The sequence below is a fragment of the Lissotriton vulgaris genome, unplaced genomic scaffold, assembly GCF_964263255.1.
Source record: "Lissotriton vulgaris unplaced genomic scaffold, aLisVul1.2 SCAFFOLD_359, whole genome shotgun sequence".
In the NCBI taxonomy this organism is placed as follows: domain Eukaryota; kingdom Metazoa; phylum Chordata; class Amphibia; order Caudata; family Salamandridae; genus Lissotriton; species Lissotriton vulgaris.
This window is the reverse complement of record NW_028248520.1, coordinates 1,014,334-1,033,151: the sequence shown is the minus strand read 5'-3', so window position 1 is coordinate 1,033,151 and position 18,818 is coordinate 1,014,334. Positions and strand designations below refer to the sequence as shown.

Here is an 18,818-nt window from a genome sequence, read left to right as displayed (position 1 = left end):
TTACGTCATGCTTCAGAAATGTGGAAAATGGTCCGTTTTCAAATGTTTTATTTTTGAACGTCAGTTCCCATTTGTAGGTGGATCATCAGTGTTAGAGATAAAATTAGCATGTTTAAAGTGATTTTCATGCTTCCAGGGGCTCGGGAAGTGAATTAAATACCATTTGGAGGCATTTAATGTTCAAGCAAAAACGGCTGATTTTTGACAAAAGAGATAACACCCCCCCATTACGTCATGCTTCAGAAATATGGAAAATGGTCAGTTTTCAAATGTTTTATTTTTGAACGTCAGTTCACATTTGTAGGTGGATCATCAGTGTTAGAGCTAAAATTAGCATGTTTAAAGTGATTTTCATGCTTCCAGGGGCCCTAAACACAAGATTTATGGAATGGTTAAAAGTGCATGAAAATGGCCAATTTACTCACTCTGAGTTCTCAAAAAGGGTTTCTTCACCCCGGGAAGTGAATTAAATACTATTTGGAGGCATTTAATGTTCAAGCAAAAACGGCTGATTTTCGACAAAAGAGATAACACCCCCCCATTACGTCATGCTTCAGAAATGTGGAAAATGGTCCGTTTTCAAATGTTTTATTTTTGAACGTCAGTTCACATTTGTAGGTGGATCATCAGTGTTAGAGCTAAAATTAGCATGTTTAAAGTGATTTTCATGCTTCCAGGGGCTCGGGAAGTGAATTAAATACCATTTGGAGGCATTTAATGTTCAAGCAAAAATGGCTGATTTTCGACAAAAGAGATAACACCCCCCCATTACGTCATGCTTCAGAAATGTGGAAAATGGTCCGTTTTTAAATGTTTTATTTTTGAACGTCAGTTCACATTTGTAGGTGGATCATCAGTGTTAGAGCTAAAATTAGCATGTTTAAAGTGATTTTCATGCTTCCAGGGGCCCTAAACACAAGATTTATGGAATGGTTAAAAGTGAATGAAAATGGCCAATTTACTCACTCTGAGTTCTCAAAAAGGGTTTCTTCACCCCGGGAAGTTAATTAAATACCATTTGGAGGCATTTAATGTTCGAGCAAAAACGGCTGATTTTCGACAAAAGAGATAACTGCCCCCATTACGTCATACTTCAGAAATGTGGAAAATGGTCTGTTTTCAAATGTTTTATTTTTGAACGTCAGTTCACATTTGTAGGTGGATCATCAGTGTTAGAGCTAAAATTAGCACGTTTAAAGTGATTTTCATGCTTCCAGGGTCCCTAAACACAAGATTTATGGAATGGTTAAAAGTAACCCTGGGCGAAGAACTACGCTCCGTTTGCGGAGTTTGCGGAGTTTTGGCGTAGCTGCCGATAACTCCGCTATCCGGTGCGGAGTGTAGTTGTCGCGGGCTAAATAACATTGTCGCGCTCTAAATAACATTATCGCGTGCGCGGAAATGGCTTACCTTGGTTCTGCGTTCGCTTTTTCCCGGTCGCGTCAGCCACCATGTTTGTAAACCCTTTCGTGCAGCTGTGCGAACGCGATAACGTCATTGGAAGCGCGATAAAGCCATAAGGACGCTCGAGTATGTTTGTTGGTAAGATCGAGTTGCCGAACACGCAGAACCTGCAATCTTGCACAGAATAACTCGCGAGCATGTTAAAAGTTAAACCATAATAATAAATTACCATTTTGGTTAGCAAACAAGTGAAAAACCCCTCAAAGTTGTACCTTTGGATCTATTTTTTGGGGGGAAGGAGTCCTCTTTCTGTTTCTACTCTATTTTTGAATATTAAGGAGGAAGGGCTCTGGAGTTTACAACTTCCTGTTCCTGTCCACCAGGCTCCTCCCAGTGCTTTGTCCATGAGGTGGTCACTTTCATTTGGATTTTGAGCTGGCAGGATCACTTTCTGTGTGTGTTGGCTGCATTACTGCTTTTTTTGAATTTTACTGAGGACTTTTGGATTTTGAATTCTCTTTTTCAAGTAAGTTCAGTAATGTATGAGTGAGTATGATGTTGTAGACTTGTGTTTGTTTGATTTAAAATTTTTTTAACTACAGTATTCATTCCTTGATTTAAATTATTGATGGGTGCCTATACTTTTATGAGGTCCCAACTTGTATTTCTTTTTAAATTTCATCCAGGCTACATAGAGAGGTACCCATGGGTAAAATCATAATTCTGTGTTTAAATTTTTATTCAAGTTTGTAAACAAACATCATGGCTGGCATTGGATTATGGTCATCATTATGCAATATCAATGTCTGCTGTTGAATTTCTGTTTGTGTAATTAAAACGTTTTTTATTTTTTTAAGCCAATAGCTGACCCTAGTACTCCATGTAGTTAGTGTGTAGGCATGTTTGAGTTCATTGTAATAACTTTCTGTGGTTGGCCTGGCCATGTGTTGTTGGCGGCCATTTTATGTTTCCCAGCCACTTTGCTCTTGCCATAGGCCTCCAAACTTGTGGCCTACTCTGCCAGTAGGCCAGAGGTACTAGTCATAGGGTCATGAAAGGTAATCAACTGTTTTTCTGGTGTACCTCTAATTAGAAAGTCATGGATGGACTGGTTTGATTTAGAAAATCTTATGTTTATGTGTGGGGTATGTCAGGTTTTGGGTGTCTGTCAATTTCTGCCAGTAGGTAACCCTAGGAATACTGTTCGCGTACTTTTGGTAACGTCGCACCGTGTGAGAACGCGACCGTACCTTTTTTGTCTTGTTCGCGCGCTCAATGTACTGGCTCGGGAACGCGATAACGACTTTTCACTCGATTCGCGTTGCCGAACACGCCGATTTTGCATTCTCGCGACCAATATGTCCCGAGTTGCATAAAAGTTCCTCGAAAATGTTTAATGTGTCCCCTGTGCTACAAAAAAGTCCTCATTTATGTGTTATTTGGTTGTAGTTTTGTCTTCCTGGAGCATGGGCCACTCCCAGTTCCTTTCTGTCCTCTATGTAATGATTTCTTGTGTATGGTTGGGGTGACCAATTTGGGGGGTGGTGTCTGGTGTGTCCATTTTGTGAAGCTAAGCATTGTCCCTTTGGCATAGGCATTTATTGTCTGTCCTCTCTTTCTTTTCATGTAGTGGTGAGGGCCATATTGTGTGTACTTACTTCCTTTGTGATGATTCTGCTATGTTGTTGTTGGTGGCGGCCATTTTGTGTATGCTTCCTTTGTGACTGATTTTGCCATGTGGTGGAGGCCATTTTGGGTGCATCCCTTTTCCATGTTGTTTTTGGGTGTCCCTGTCCTCCTGGCCCTATGGAGGCGGCCATTTTCTGTGTCCTTCCCTGGTTCTCTTCTTTTGCCATAGCCATCCAAGGCTTTTGTAGGTACTACTACTCACAGCCATAGGTGCATTCAAGTTAATCAACTATTTTTGTGGTGTAACTTTAATTACACCGTGTATGGCTTTGGATTGCTTCACATTTTTTGTAATGGTGGTACTTTCAGTTTTTGGTTGCTTGTGTGTAGCTAATATGGCACTCCCTGCCAGTAGGTAACCCTAGGAATACTGTTCGCGTACTTTTGGTAACGTCGCACCATGTGAGAACGCGACCGTACCTTTTTTGTCTTGTTCGCACGCTCAATGTACTGGCTCGGGAACGCGATAACGACTTTTCACTCGATTCGCGTTGCCGAACACGCCGATTTTGCATTCTCGCGACCAATATGTCCCGAGTTGCATAAAAGTTCCTCGAAAATGTTTAATGTGTCCCCTGTGCTACAAAAAAAGTCCTCATTTATGTGTTATTTGGTTGTAGTTTTGTCTTCCTGGAGCATGGGCCACTCCCAGTTCCTTTCTGTCCTCTATGTAATGATTTCTTGTTTATGGTTGGGGTGACCAATTTGGGGGGTGGTGTCTGGTGTGTCCATTTTGTGAAGCTAAGCATTGTCTCTTTGGCATAGGCATTTATTGTCTGTCCTCTCTTTCTTTTCATGTAGTGGTGAGGGCCATTTTGTGTGTACTTACTTCCTTTGTGATGATTCTGCTATGTTGTTGTTGGTGGGCAGGCCATGTGGTGGTGGCCATTTTGTGTATGCTTCCTTTGTGACTGATTTTGCCATGTGGTGGAGGCCATTTTGGGTGCATCCCTTTTCCATGTTGTTTTTGGGTGTCCCTGTCCTCCTGGCCCTATGGAGGCGGCCATTTTCTGTGTCCTTCCCTGGTTCTCTTCTTTTGCCATAGCCATCCAAGGCTTTTGTAGGTACTACTACTCACAGCCATAGGTGCATTCAAGTTAATCAACTATTTTTGTGGTGTAACTTTAATTACACCGTGTATGGCTTTGGATTGCTTCACATTTTTTGTAATGGTGGTACTTTCAGTTTTTGGTTGCTTGTGTGTAGCTAATATGGCACTCCCTGCCAGTAGGTAACCCTAGGAATACTATTCACGTACTTTTGGTAACGTTGCACCGTGTGAGAACGCGACCGTACCTTTTTTGTCTTGTTCGCGCGCTCAATGTACTGGCTCGGGAACGCGATAACGACTTTTCACTCGATTCGCGTTGCCGAACACGCCGATTTTGCATTCTCGCGACCAATATGTCCCGAGTTGCATAAAAGTTCCTCGAAAATGTTTAATGTGTCCCCTGTGCTACAAAAAAAGTCCTCATTTATGTGTTATTTGGTTGTAGTTTTGTCTTCCTGGAGCATGGGCCACTCCCAGTTCCTTTCTGTCCTCTATGTAATGATTTCTTGTTTATGGTTGGGGTGACCAATTTGGGGGGTGGTGTCTGGTGTGTCCATTTTGTGAAGCTAAGCATTGTCTCTTTGGCATAGGCATTTATTGTCTGTCCTCTCTTTCTTTTCATGTAGTGGTGAGGGCCATTTTGTGTGTACTTACTTCCTTTGTGATGATTCTGCTATGTTGTTGTTGGTGGGCAGGCCATGTGGTGGCGGCCATTTTGTGTATGCTTCCTTTGTGACTGATTTTGCCATGTGGTGGAGGCCATTTTGGGTGCATCCCTTTTCCATGTTGTTTTTGGGTGTCCCTGTCCTCCTGGCCCTATGGAGGCGGCCATTTTCTGTGTCCTTCCCTGGTTCTCTTCTTTTGCCATAGCCATCCAAGGCTTTTGTAGGTACTACTACTCACAGCCATAGGTGCATTCAAGTTAATCAACTAGTTCTGTGGTGTAACTTTAATTACACCGTGTATGGCTTTGGATTGCTTCACATTTTTTGTAATGGTGGTACTTTCAGTTTTTGGTTGCTTGTGTGTAGCTAATATGGCACTCCCTGCCAGTAGGTAACCCTAGGAATACTGTTCGCGTACTTTTGGTAACGTCACACCGTGTGAGAACGCGACCGTACCTTTTTTGTCTTGTTCGCGCGCTCAATGTACTGGCTCGGGAACGCGATAACGACTTTTCACTCGATTCGCGTTGCCGAACACGCCAATTTTGCATTCTCGCGACCAATATGTCCCGAGTTGCATAAAAGTTCCTCGAAAATGTTTAATGTGTCCCCTGTGCTACAAAAAAGTCCTCATTTATGTGTTATTTGGTTGTAGTTTTGTCTTCCTGGACAGGCCATGTGGTGGCGGCCATTTTGTAGGTACTTCCTTTGTGCATTTATCATTGGCCTCCCTGCTTTTGGTCTGATCTGATAGTAGGCCAGAGTCCCAGAGGTGGTAGTTAGTTACTAGTTAGCGGGGCTGCTTTATGTAGCTGTTTCTATTTGGTCTATTTAATTACCATCATTACGGCATGTGTGTATGCCATTGCATTTCCAAGTTGGTTGTCTGGGCAGGGGGGTAGGTAACTTTTTTGTGTGTGTAATAATTTTATGGCTTGTATGTGTTTTTGCAGTGAAGTTTTACAAACTCTTAGCCATGGGGTATTTTGATTTTCCTTGCATTAACCTGTCATGACTCATGTGTAGCAGGCATCCTCCTTTTTCTGTCCATATTGGTATATGATAGGCCTGCTTGACTTTATGATTGGTTATTTCGGGACTTCATGTGGCTGGGAGCTGTGGTGCTCGTAGTATTAGTCTTCTTTTTTGTGTTTTATACATTGGCCTGTGTGTCTTTCAATTGTTCATGTGTTGGCTTACTGCTTGTTTGACTGACGTGTTCTGTCTTCTTTGATTGTAGGTGCACAGAAAAAGACTGAGGAGGTGCTGGCTGTTTTCATCCATCGCCCGTTCAACTGCCAGACGGACGTCCTTCAATTGTACGCCACGTGTGGTGTGTGACTCATCTGACCACACATCTCTGCAATTTGTGCTACTGAGTGCTGCTGTGTGCTGACATCAGAAGAAGATGGGTCCTAAGAGAGCAGGTACCAGGTCCTCCACCACCAAGAAAGTTGCTGAGAAGAAGGTACAGAAGAAGGAAGTGTCACTTAAGGCTGGTATGGACCCCCAAACCTTTTTTGGGCCCCCAAAACGTACGCCTGCAGCAGCGGTGTCCGTGGTGCAAGCTGGAGCCAGGCCCAGCACATCCGCATTAGCGGGGGCAAGCCACCAACCCAGGGCCAAGCACATGAGGGTCGAAGAGGTAGCCGGCCTAGTGTTACAAAGCAGTGATACTGAGCCTGAACTTAACTTATCGCTGTCTCAAAGTAGCACACAATCCACGCAAGATGAAAGTGCTGAACAACCGCCGCCAGCAGTAGATGTTCAACAACCACAACCACTTCCCGCAATAGTTGTTGAAAAACCACAACCACCGCCCGCAATAGTTGTTCAACAACAACAACCAAAGCCCACAATAGTAGTTGTTGAAGAACCACAGCACGCTATAGTACTTCCTCAAGAACAACAACCACCGTCTCCGCACGCAATAGTGGAAGTTGTTCCTCCCGATGTCGGGGCAGATCAGGAAGTAGAGCCTCATTCCGAGCAAGAAGAAGAGGAAGCCACTTCTGGAGGTGATCTACTGTCTTTAAATTTACCAAAGGAAAGGAGGGTTAGTGGCAGTGCATCGAGTTCTTCGCATAGCATCCCTTCAGATGACCTTGATAAGGAATGGCATCCACAACGAAGAACTGAGCATTCAAAGGAGAGGCATCCTAAGACCAGGCTGGGAAAAAGGAAGGATCCGTCAAGGCTTGAACTTCCGGAGTTCGATGTAGGTGAACAGGATACTGATGGTGATAAAGACGGGTCTGACACTGACAATGTCATCATCACAAGCGTTATTCCTGGTGCAGAGGATGTAGAGACCAGCATTTTCACCCTATCCAGAAGGGCTGCGATTAGTGATGAGCAGATAGCACGTGTAACTCCTACACACTCAGCGCCCAAAGTAACACCAGCTCCCATTTTTGCATCAGCGAAGGACCGGCAGCGTGCGACATCCAGCGCAAGCGCCACCTCAACAGAAGGAGGTAGTGGCAGTACTAGTACTGAACTGTCACATAGGGAAATTCAACAAAAAGGCTCCAGTTCATCCAGGATTGGAAGTGGGTCCTCCTCTTCCTGTGGCAGGAGACAAAAGTTTAGCTCCCCAGTCTGGGATTTTTTTACGGTTCACCCACATCAGGAGAACATTGCTATATGCACCATTTGTCACACCAATGTTAGTCGTGGTAAGATTGGTACAAACTATGGTACTGGAGGCCCAACGACCCATATGAAAAAAACACACACAATTGTATGGGAGAACCACCTTGCAAGCTTAAAAGATGTAAGCACTGGTGTTGGTGGGGAGGATACAGTACTACAAGGTCCACTCATGGAAGAAGAGGGAGACGATGACCTTCTATCTGGGAGTGGTACACAAATGAGCCCTGTCGCCAGCACTGGAGTGGTGCAGTCCAAATCCTCAGCATCAGCAACTTCTCAGTGGCACCAGAGTCAGCCGGAGACACCAAGGGCAAGGAGTGAAAAGTCTGCGTTGAAAGGTGGTCCGTCTAGCAGAACAGAAAGAATTACCAAGCAGCTTACCATTACTGGCATGTTTAGGCAGGAGGGAAAGTACGAGCGGAACCACCCAACAGCACGTTTGTACAATGTGAAACTTGCAAAAATGTTGGCACTCGACCTTCTCCCATTTTCATTTGTTGAGGCAGTGGGATTTCGGCAATTAGTGGCAACACTCGCCCCAAAATGGGACGTTCCCAGTCGCTACTATTTTGCAAGAGTTGCTATTCCAGCACTACACCACGACGTGCTGGGATTGATTGGGAAAGCCTTACAACAGAGTGTTGTCCATTGTATCCACCTGACAACCGACATGTGGAGCAGTCGCGAAGCCACAGCAGATTACATGTGCATCACCGCACACTGGATCTCTTTTGCAGGTGTGAAAGACAAGTTAACATCAGGCCTTCTTGACGTTGCTGGGATTTTCAATGACACTCGCAAACATGCAACTGTAGCCATGTTTGGTATGGAGAAAAATAATACTGCTGACAACATTTTGTCTGACTTTAACAGCAAGGTCTTTGAATGGCTGAAACCAAGAGGCCTTAAGATTGGTTTTGTTGCCACCGACAATGGCAGTAATGTAGTGAGGGCAATGAAAGATGGACAGTATTTCAGGGTACCCTGTTTGGCACACTGCATTAACTTAGTCGTGCAAGACTTTCTGAAAAATGAACTCCAAGTCAGCACCATACTGACCATCTGCAGAAGAATATGCACGCATTTTAACCATTCTTTCAAAGCGCGGAAGCTGCTACGCGTCATTCAGCGGGAGCATAATTTGCCAGTCAAAGCACTGATCCAGGAGGTCCCAACACGTTGGAACTCGACTTATTTCATGCTTGAGCGTCTCTTTGAGCAGTACATACCACTGAATGCTTATGTAATGTCAAGAAGATTAGTGGATCCTACTGTTAATCTTAAAAGCCTGACCGTTGAGATGTGGCAGTGGGACATCATTAAATGCTTGACAGAGATGCTACAACCTTTTGAGGTGTTCACACGTGCAGTTAGCAGGGAGGACTGTACTATGGGCCAAGCCATCCCATTGTTGTACATGCTCGAGCAACAGCTGAAGGAGGTCTGTGAAACATACGAAGGTGACGAAGAAAAAGTTGATGCATGTACCTTGGCCAAGGCCTTACGCAACCGCTTATCTGTAAATGCAAGGCTTAAAATGATTGTGTCAGATCCAAATTACATAACTGCAACAATCTTGGATCCACGGTACAAATTGTTTGTCAGCAGTAGCGCAGTCATTCCTTTTTCAGATGGGGATGTTGCCAATTACCAAAGTTCCATAGCTGTGGAAGCTAATGATTTCGAAACTGAACGGCTGTTACTTAAAGGCCTGACAGTGCCAGCCCAGGACAGTCAAAGTACTCCAGGCCATCCTCCTGAGGCAACTCAGGCAAGTTCATCAGAGCATGAGAGCGGTGCGTCCGCTTCCCAGCAGGCACCAACAGTACCAAAAGCAGCACCTACACGATCTGATTCAGCAGACACAACCAAAAGCATAACTGCTTTTTTTCTACAGAAGGGGATGGGTAAGTCCGTTGCTGTTGCAAAGGGGAAAGAGGAGCAGCAAAGCCGAGCACCAATGAACACTGAGCGGATGGTTCAGGCCTATCTGGATGACACAACAGAGGTGTTCATGTAGCAAAGCCCATTGGTCTATTGGTATGAAAGAAGGAGACAGTGGCCAGTGCTGAGCAGGCTGGCGATAAAGTATTTGGCTTGTCCTGTAGCCAGTGTCGCCTCTGAGCGGGTTTTCAGTGCTGCTGGTGCCATTGTGACATCGAAAAGGACCAGTCTCTCCCCCAAAAGCGTCGAGAGGCTGACAATGATAAAAATGAATCAACACTTCATACCACCAGACTATACTGTACGTGAATCAGAGCAGGATGAAGAAAGCGAGCCCGAAGAATTCATCACTGCTGGGTTACATGACCTACTGCTGTCCGGACCCACAGAGTTTGAGGACGAGCACCTCTTCCCTGACCAATAGGCTGTTGAATTGTGACTTTTTCCATTCTTTTATTTGTGTTATTTATTTTCTTATTAAAAATGACTTTCTGGTGCAAAACTGCTAATCTTAAAATAAAAAGCTCAACCAAATCCATCCCCACCACTCATTCTTTTAATGTACCTACTGGAGTTGCACACCTGTGCATTTATTTTCGCTGTATCTTTTTTAGTTACCTCCTGGAGTTGCACGCCTGTGCATTTATGTTCCATGTTGACTGCACTCCTCAGAGTCTTGCTCCATCTTCTTGACTCCCACTCAAGTCAATACAATTCCATCTTGGCAGCCATACATTTGATGTTGTAGATGGAGTATAGTACAATAACAATAATGTAGCCTCTAACAGTCCCTCCATAATACGTGAACCGTACATGACTACAGCCATCCTCTATTTCATTTGAAATCTGCAACTCATAATAACTGCCTTGCTGAGTCTTACTCTTAAGGCTACCACCTCTGTCTGCAGGCATTCAGAGACGACTCTTCTGTGTCAAAAGAAACTTGAGCAGGCATCCACAACTGAAGTCAACTTGTTGTGATGACTCGCATTACAAAGGCTCGGCAGCATCTGTGATCAATCTTCTGACAGTGAAAGAGAAGAGCAAAACAGGTATAAAAATGAATGATGCCATGCATTGCATTGGATGTATTTTTTTGCTGACTCTGAGCTAATGTGCATGGACTTGAAGTATACTAGTAACTTCAGTTCAGACTCACGTGATAGCCAATTTTTCCATGTTATTTACTAATAATAGAAATTATTTACGCACTTGTGTTCCTACTACTACAGATGCAGTCAGGACTTAATTTATCGTAGTCACTCACTACAGACTGAGTTGCTGATGATAATGATGGTGACCACCATATCTTTGCTGTCAGGCAGTTGGATCTGAGCTGATTGATGCACGATGTTTCTTGGAGTGGAATACAAGGTAATAAATAAATACAAATAAGAGTCACAGCACAGTAGACCCAGGCTACTACATGTTTGTGCACAGTGCTGTGGTAGAGTACAATAGTGGTATGATTGATGACTGAGAATGACGCATTGATTTTGTTGATTAATTTTGTAAATGCTAGGTTGCTTTTTCAATTTCATTCACCTTTCTGTGGCTCTGAAATTTTTAGGGAAATGCAGTTTGTATAACGGCCAAACCTGTGTCGTCGTGGGCCTGTTGTTGTGTGCTGGCTCCTGTCTTTTTTTGTACTTCTAGATTAAAAATGATATGCAACTAGTAGACTTATACAAATTGTATCCAAGCCGCCTCAGTCTGAAAGTCCTCTCATACAACTACTCCTCTTGTATTGTTTTTTTTTATCTTCACTGTATTAAAATGTGTTTAGGTCATTCACATTCTTTTGTATTTGCCTTTTCTTTTTCAGGCTGGACATCTTTCACCCACTGCTTTATAGTATGAGCATCAACTCTCACCCTTACCACAAATCCTCATCATCAAGCAATTGGATTGCGGGAAACCAAGAATCATATTCAGCGTGTCCTTTTCTTACGTCCATTGCTTACAATCATTAGCTAGCGGATCAACAACATCATAAATCATCGTCTTCATTGTTTTGCTTTTGTTGTCTCCAATCTCCATGCGTACTGTTTTTCTTTCTCAAACCTTTCCCAAAACCCCCGTACCCATCCATTAAACAAACCCTAACCCTCTTCCCCCGGGCTGCGTGGTTACATTGAGGTGTGATGTTTCTTACATTAAATATACACCAACAATTTGATCACGCGCTTGCTGGGGCAGATGTGGTCAAAGCAACAATAGTGAAATGTCAACATGGCATGGCCAGGATCTTCTGCGGCTTCCCAACTCAAGCTCTGTGTATAACGCCAAATAATTTACCATTAACATCAAACAACGAATGCATCTAATGAATTGGCGTAATTTTTTGGGTTTAAAGTGTAAAGCATTATGATTTAGAAAAGTTTGACGTTGCCGTGAGTACTACAAGTAAAGTTGAACTTCTTATCTTCTCTTGCACTTAGTTTCCAGTCCCCAAAACCATTGTTTTGTTTCAGTTTAGCAGTTGCAATATTGGGTCACCCATGCAATGTACTGTACTTACTTATACTACCCCCACATTGTCTGTCACGCAAATGACTGTCTCTTTCTTTTTGTCGCTACTGGCAGGGTCTGTCTACTACTATCACAGAAGTTCTGATTCTGAACCACAGATTCTTCGCCATTGTCTTGGAAATCAAATGCAGCCCTTGCAGTGCCACACTTCATGATAAATCATCATCATCTCATCAGCAATCACAGGTAAGATAAGTTTGCAGTGAGGTATAACGCAAGACAGACTGGTCGTTCTTCTAATACTACAAATATAACTCGGTGAGGGTTTACTGCATCTATCTGTTTGCATGTTAAAGATGTGGGCAATATATTTTATTATTAAAAAGCACTGTCCGCCAACCTGCATGGCCAAATTAAACCTTGCGAGGTTGCACAACGTACATTATTTGGTGAAACACTCCCCCCTCCAACCCCACAAGAAACGCAAATGAACTTCAAATGTTTTCTTTTTAACATAACTTTGTGTCTCGTTTATTTTAACATAATGTAATATATAACTAAAGATGATACAAAAATAAAATATATATAAATCCTACACCACAGCTGTCCCCCTACCCGCCTCCCCTAACCCCAACCAAATTCCCACGCTCAATGTCATGTAAAAAAAAAGTAAAAACCCAACACCCAATTCCCACCCACCAACAAAAGGATTGAAAAAGGGGCAAACAGGGTCCATCTCATAGCCGGCGGGCTTTGATCCACCAGGATCTTTACACGCTCCTCTATTTGTTCTTTAGTCTGACTGCTTTGAGCCTCCAGCCTGGCTACCCGGAGGAGAATTTTTCGCTGGAACTGGCGGCACCTACATTGGCAGCCATGTTGTTGTGGGGGGGTGGACGATGCGGGGAAAATCTGGCGGCGGGCGGCTGCCTGACCACGCCAACGTACTCCTGCAGGCTTGGGGGCCGGGGCATTGGAAGAGGCAGCAGCTGCTGCTGCCGCCTCCTCCTCCTCCTCCTCGGCCTGAGCCACCAGCCGGCGGTAGGCCTCAACGATGGCCTGCAGTTTCCGCTGACGGGCCCGGACTGCCAGCTCCTTCCTCGTTGGTTTAGAAGGAGTAACTATAAAGAAAGAGACAGAATTGTTGTAATCAAAAATCCCAGCAAATCAAGAACACAACATGGATCCAACACATAGTGGGCGGCACAGTACAGTAGCAATAGCAAGCAAGTTGAGTACCTAAAATGTTGTTTTATCTATCTTGAACATTCTACGCCTTATATACCTCATCTGTCTGCCTTTTTTGCACGGCATTATGCCTGCCCTAGTAACATAGGTAGCATGGGTGTACTTCAACGGTCACATACGAACACCTGTCTTTTTCATATCTCGTTTTTTTATATCATATACTCTGTGCTTCCGGGAAAAGTGACAGTCTCCAACTAACATTAATTAACAGTGGCCAGCTAGTACTAGTAAATGTCTACTCTAGAGACTATCATTCTTTATATCGCCAACAAACGTTAGGTGGTTTGTGTTTCGCCAGCAACGACCCGGAATGCATCCAGTCGTCCCCTCCTTCCCTTGCCTTTGGGTTTAACCAAAACACCGCTGCCAACACTAGTATCCACTATCCACTAACCACCGATATTGGATGTGTCTCCCACCCACGCAGGCAGCTGTGTTTTCCCCTTTCTATGCTTCCACAACAACCCACGCATCCAACTGCTCTCAAACACCTGCATTGCTGATTCCAAAGTATCCTATATTATATGATTGGAGCTTTTTCCTTGCTCCTTTCATCATACTTAAAATCAATCTCATGTTAATCCATCGCTGTCATGTAATGTTGTGGATAAGACTTTTTTTTTTTCTGCCACCAACCTTTCACAGCTGAGTTGTAGTCACATAGTAGAGGCCTGTATAACTTATTTTATCAATTCTCGCCGGTGGTAATGCTTTTGCTAAGCTTGGTAATGACAACGGTGGCGTCATATATTGTCCAGTAGAACTTCAAGTTCATTATAAATATCAGAGTACAGTGAGGAAGTTTTCCCCACCCACCAAGTAATGCGGATCACTATTGAATGTAACTTACCATCGCCCACCGTTGTTGTCTCCTCCCCCGCTGCTGCCGGTGCTGCTGTAGGTGCCTCTGGTGGTCCTCCATTCCCCTCCGGGATCGCCTCTGCTGCCGCCGTTGCAGCGCCGCTGCCCCCGTCGGCACTGGTGGATGGTACCGGTTCTGCAAAAATAAAAATAAGTAATTAAGTACACCTTTTTAGATGGATGCACAGCCCCCATTGTACTTGTTCACCAAAAACGGAGTTCTGCAAAACAGTTAAGTACAACGTAATCAGTAGTAGTCCACATTGCCTAGTACAGCAGAGTAAGTAACACACTACACATATTAGCATTTGTTTGGTATGGTATGGTACCCAAGCTCATCTCATCTATACTGCTACTCTAGTCTAGTCCTTGGAAAGTTAGACTGAACCATGTAACCTAACCAGTTTGTACATCAATGACATGTCTACAGTTTTGCGCATGCTACCTCACACCTTGTTGCACAGTACGAGAAGACGCCTTTGAGGCCACATGATAGTTCAAAGCATACACCTGAAGAGTTCGGAAAATAGAAAGGCCCGTATTTACTTTTTGAATGTGGATTGTGGAATTTCCTTACAGCCTCAGGTTACACCTTTTTTTTAGCATGACAGATAAAAAGTTGAATAAATGTATGTAATGTAATGTTTTCATACTGTCTAACGTGCACCACTTTTGTCATTATCTTTCGGCAGATGAGAAGATTTCCTTCTACGAAGCAAAGATTTCCAGAGCTTACCAAAAAGAGGCATATGCAACCAGTATACGTTCAATGGTGAGGGGTCTCCGACATTCCCCACATTTCCCTATCGTGCACTGGTAGCTGTACAAATGTAGATTACTTTTTATTCAGCCTTTTTTAACTCTGGATTTTTTCTGGTGGCCCTGCCCTTGACGCATTTCACAGAATAACTTAAAAACATTGATGTTACTTACTTAGTTACTTCTAACAAAATAAAGGTTTTGAAGTACCACATTGACTCGGAAGTATATTTTCAGTGTCTGTTGTCTTGTAGACTTACACGAGAGAGTGAGCAAAAGGGGGTTACTTAGGTTATGGATTGTGTAATAAAAGCATTTGGCATCTTCATATTGGGGTTCAGGAAAGGGGTAATTGAATAATTGACCAATGACTGAGCCCATATAGGTTGGCGTTCATTGAATTGTGGGTTCCTCTGAGTTCTGTGACTGAGGTGTAAGACTGTAAGTAAGTAAGGTCCAACCTGCCTATCAACAACAACATCCAACAACAACATCCAATTTTGGGGTGCATACATAGTTATGTATGTGACTGCATAGAAGAATACCCGCAAGAGTAGTAGTGGTATTCATTACTAACGCTTACAAAAATAGTAGACCAACATCTGGATGCATACTTGGTTGGTGTCAATTGGCAAAGAAGAGACATTACAGAGGAAAAAGCATAAGACAGGAGTGGACCCTGTGCCTTCCGCTATTCGATCACAGATTTTTTGAAAAGATTGATACCTTAACTAAAGAGTGGGCAACAGGGCAAGCTTACCTACAGACAGTCTAGTAGTAGCACAGAGAGTCATAAGAGAGGCTCTTTCAAGGAACAGAAAGGCAGGGACAGATAGTAATACCCAAAATTTTGAAAACATAAAACAAAAACAAGCATTTGTCAAAATTTAGTTAGGTGAAATGTCATTAATCGGTTGGAAAAAAAGCTCCGTTAGAAAGTTAGGGAAATATCATTGTTCCAAAAGAAAACACTGTTGGACTTACTAGGGACAGCAGCAGGATCCTCAGTAGAGGAGCTCTGTGCCTGTGGTTCACGATCACGTTCACCCGCCGACTCGGTCCCAGCCTTCTGCTTGCCCCTGGGTTCTGTGGTTCATGTAAGAAATAATAAAGAAAGAGAAAACATTGAGTGCTGTGAAACATAGACAGCATTTCAAAAACCACTGCTACAACATTAAAAGAAACAAACATTGGTCTACCAAATGACTACTGCCTTGCATGATTCACTGACTAGTGTACTTGGAGAAAACAAATCAAATGTTCCATAAACATTCTGATTGCAGATTACTAAGTAACACAGAGGCAGTAAGACCTGAACAACACCACAGATTCAAGAATGGGGTAATCAATCAATTATCTGTAAGTAGCCATTTCTTTTTCATTTTTTGCCAGCAAAATGCATAGATCACAAGGAGGAGACATGCTTAACTTTGTGCATACTAACTAACACGAAATTGTACGTTCATGGCATCATATTTTGTTTTGCTACTGACTGAATGCTACTGCTGCCCTACCCACTCAATAAACAAACTACATCAGTTCTATGGAGGGCTGAGGCAGGGGCGGCTCTAGGCTCATGGTGGTCCTGGACTCCTGGCCAGGGAGCGTAGGTGGGGGGCCCGGAAGAGGAGGTCGGGGCGGAGCACGGAGGCCAGTGAAGAGGGGGGAGTCAGGGTGTTTGGAAGTGGAACAGAGCCGGAGGCACCAAATCCCTGCCAGGGGCCGCCACGCAAATATGTATCCATCCTCTGAGGATTATTAAATTAAGGATATATATTGGTGGGGTGGCCCCTGGCGTTTGGTGGCCCTGTGCAGTTGCACAGCTTGAACATGCCTAAATCCGGCCCTGGCTGAGGTAAGAAGAACAAAGTAACTTTTGCATTCATTGCCAGAGGAGTATTCATGCAGAAGAGAAGGCCGTGAAAAAAAAATGATACAATATGCATTGCAAACACGTACAATTATCCATCAACGGCTATTTCACTGACGGACAAAGGAAGGACAAGACTCTATTAATAGCATTAACTAACTTCAGTTCTCTACAATAAAGAAAATCTCACACCAATAAACAGCAAAAGCTAGCGCCAAATTGAACACGCAAGAGTCAGTGAAGATGAAGAAGCGCAGCATAGACCAGTGTCATACAATTACAGTAGATATAATAACGGAATACATCGGAAATGTAACTAGGAGCACCAGTCATCGCGTTACTTATTCAGCCAAGATTTACAAAGATACAATAACAATACTTATACTACTATAGAGATATATTATACACACACTTTTTTTTTTTGGGTAGCCACTCACCAAGACCCACGACCTCGACGCCAAGCAGGTCCAACAGGTCCTGCTCCCGGTCCAAAATGTCTGCCCAACGGTGGGTCAGCTGATGGTGGGTACGCCGGATACCGGAGCAGCGGAAGACTGCCCGGCGCACCTTCACCCACCGCCGGAGACGCTCCTCAATATGCTGGTAGCCGGAGCCGGGCCTGCCACCTGCTGCCAACATCAAGGGGAGGTAGCGCTGGATAAAAAACACCAGGGCAGCCACCTCCTCCTCCCCAAAAAGTTGGCGGGGCCTCACCCCTAGGGGGCGCATTCTGCCGCAAGGCAGCCTAGTTTTTGGGGGCACTGGCGCCTTGCCCTTTGAGCCGCCGCTGCTGCTGGCGCCCTTGACCATGGTTCTGGGTGGAGGGTAGAAGAAAACTAAAAGTTCAAGACAAAAAGGTAGGGGAAAGAAGAAGCAAGGTAAAAGAACAAGAAGGAAGTAAAAAGCAATAGAAAAGTTGTAAAAGTAGAAATAAAATGAAAAATATAAACCTAGGCACAGAGAGAAATAGGTAATGACTAAAGAAAGTTAGAAAAAGTGGGTAAAAAGACAAGGATTAAAGAGATTTTAACAGGATGCAAAAGTAGGCCCAAAACCATAGCCAGAGTGTGTGATCCAAGATGGCTGCGCCCATCGCGACCGCATGGGTAGGTTCGCGCGATATTTAGCGCGATCACGCACTTTTGTAGTGCGAACGAGAAGATGAGTTCCCGAACATGTCTTGCACAACGCGACCACGTTACTTGTGACCCGGAACAGGAAATAAGGGAACGCAAGCAGGCGGGACAAACCTCTGGGGTAATTTAGCACGCTAGCCATCCCGAGCATGCAGGCAACGCCCCGAACACGCGCACCGCGCTCCCGAAGACGAAAAACGGCGCGCGAACGGGCCCAGCAAGCAACTCCGCATGGTTGCGGAGCTACGCGTAGTTCGCGGAGTGCAACTACGTCTTCGCGGAGCTTCGCGGAGTCCGACTCCGCGAACTACGCCCAGGGTTAGCCAGGTGGCAACCTTGGCACTGGTGCTTGTGACTAGATCTTCCTTGTCGAGTTAAATTAGGAGAATAGCTCCACTCCTCCTACTGTGGTGAGATCAGGAGACTGGCATTTATTCTTCCGGGTGCAGTGAGATGAAAGGACAGGCTCTTATTCTCTCTGGTGCAGTGAGATCAAAGGGCATGCTGCGATCCGCAATAGGGCAGTAAGATCATGTGGCTGGTTTTTGTCTTCATGGTGTAGTAAAATGAAGAGAATGGCTCCTATTTTGCCTGGTGCAATGAGATCAAAGGACAGGCTCCCATCCACCCTGGTGCAGTGAGATCAAAGGACAGGCTTCCATATTCAATGGTGCAGTGTGATCAAATGACAGGCTCCCAATCTCCTGGGTGCAGTGAGATTAAAGGACAGGCTCCCATTCTCCGTGGTGCAATGTTATCAAAGGACAGGCTTTCATCCTCAATGGTGCAGTAAGATAAAAGGACAGACTCCCATTCTCCTTGGTGCAGTGAAATGAAAGGACAGTCTTTCATATTCAATGGTGCAGTGAGATCAAAGGACAGGCTCCCATCCACCCTGGTGCAGTGAGATCAAAGGACAGGCTCCCATTCTCCCTGGCGCATTGAGATCAAAGGACAGGCTCCCATTCTCCCTGATGCAGTGAGATCAAAGGATAGGCTCCCATTCTCCCTGGCGCATTGAGATCAAAGGACAGGCTCCCATTCTCCCTGATGCAGTGAGATCA

At 44.4% G+C, this 18,818-nt stretch overlaps 1 long non-coding RNA gene across 1 annotated transcript; it reads left to right on the top strand.

Annotated features, from left to right (window-relative positions):
• The first annotated feature begins 10,315 nt into the window (after positions 1-10,315).
• LOC147664080 (uncharacterized) lies at positions 10,316-11,355 on the top strand. Its single transcript, XR_015305198.1, has 3 exons — positions 10,316-10,460; positions 10,641-10,782; positions 11,234-11,355. It is a non-coding gene; the product is annotated as an uncharacterized LOC147664080 (long non-coding RNA).
• Positions 11,356-18,818: the final 7,463 nt, after the last annotated feature.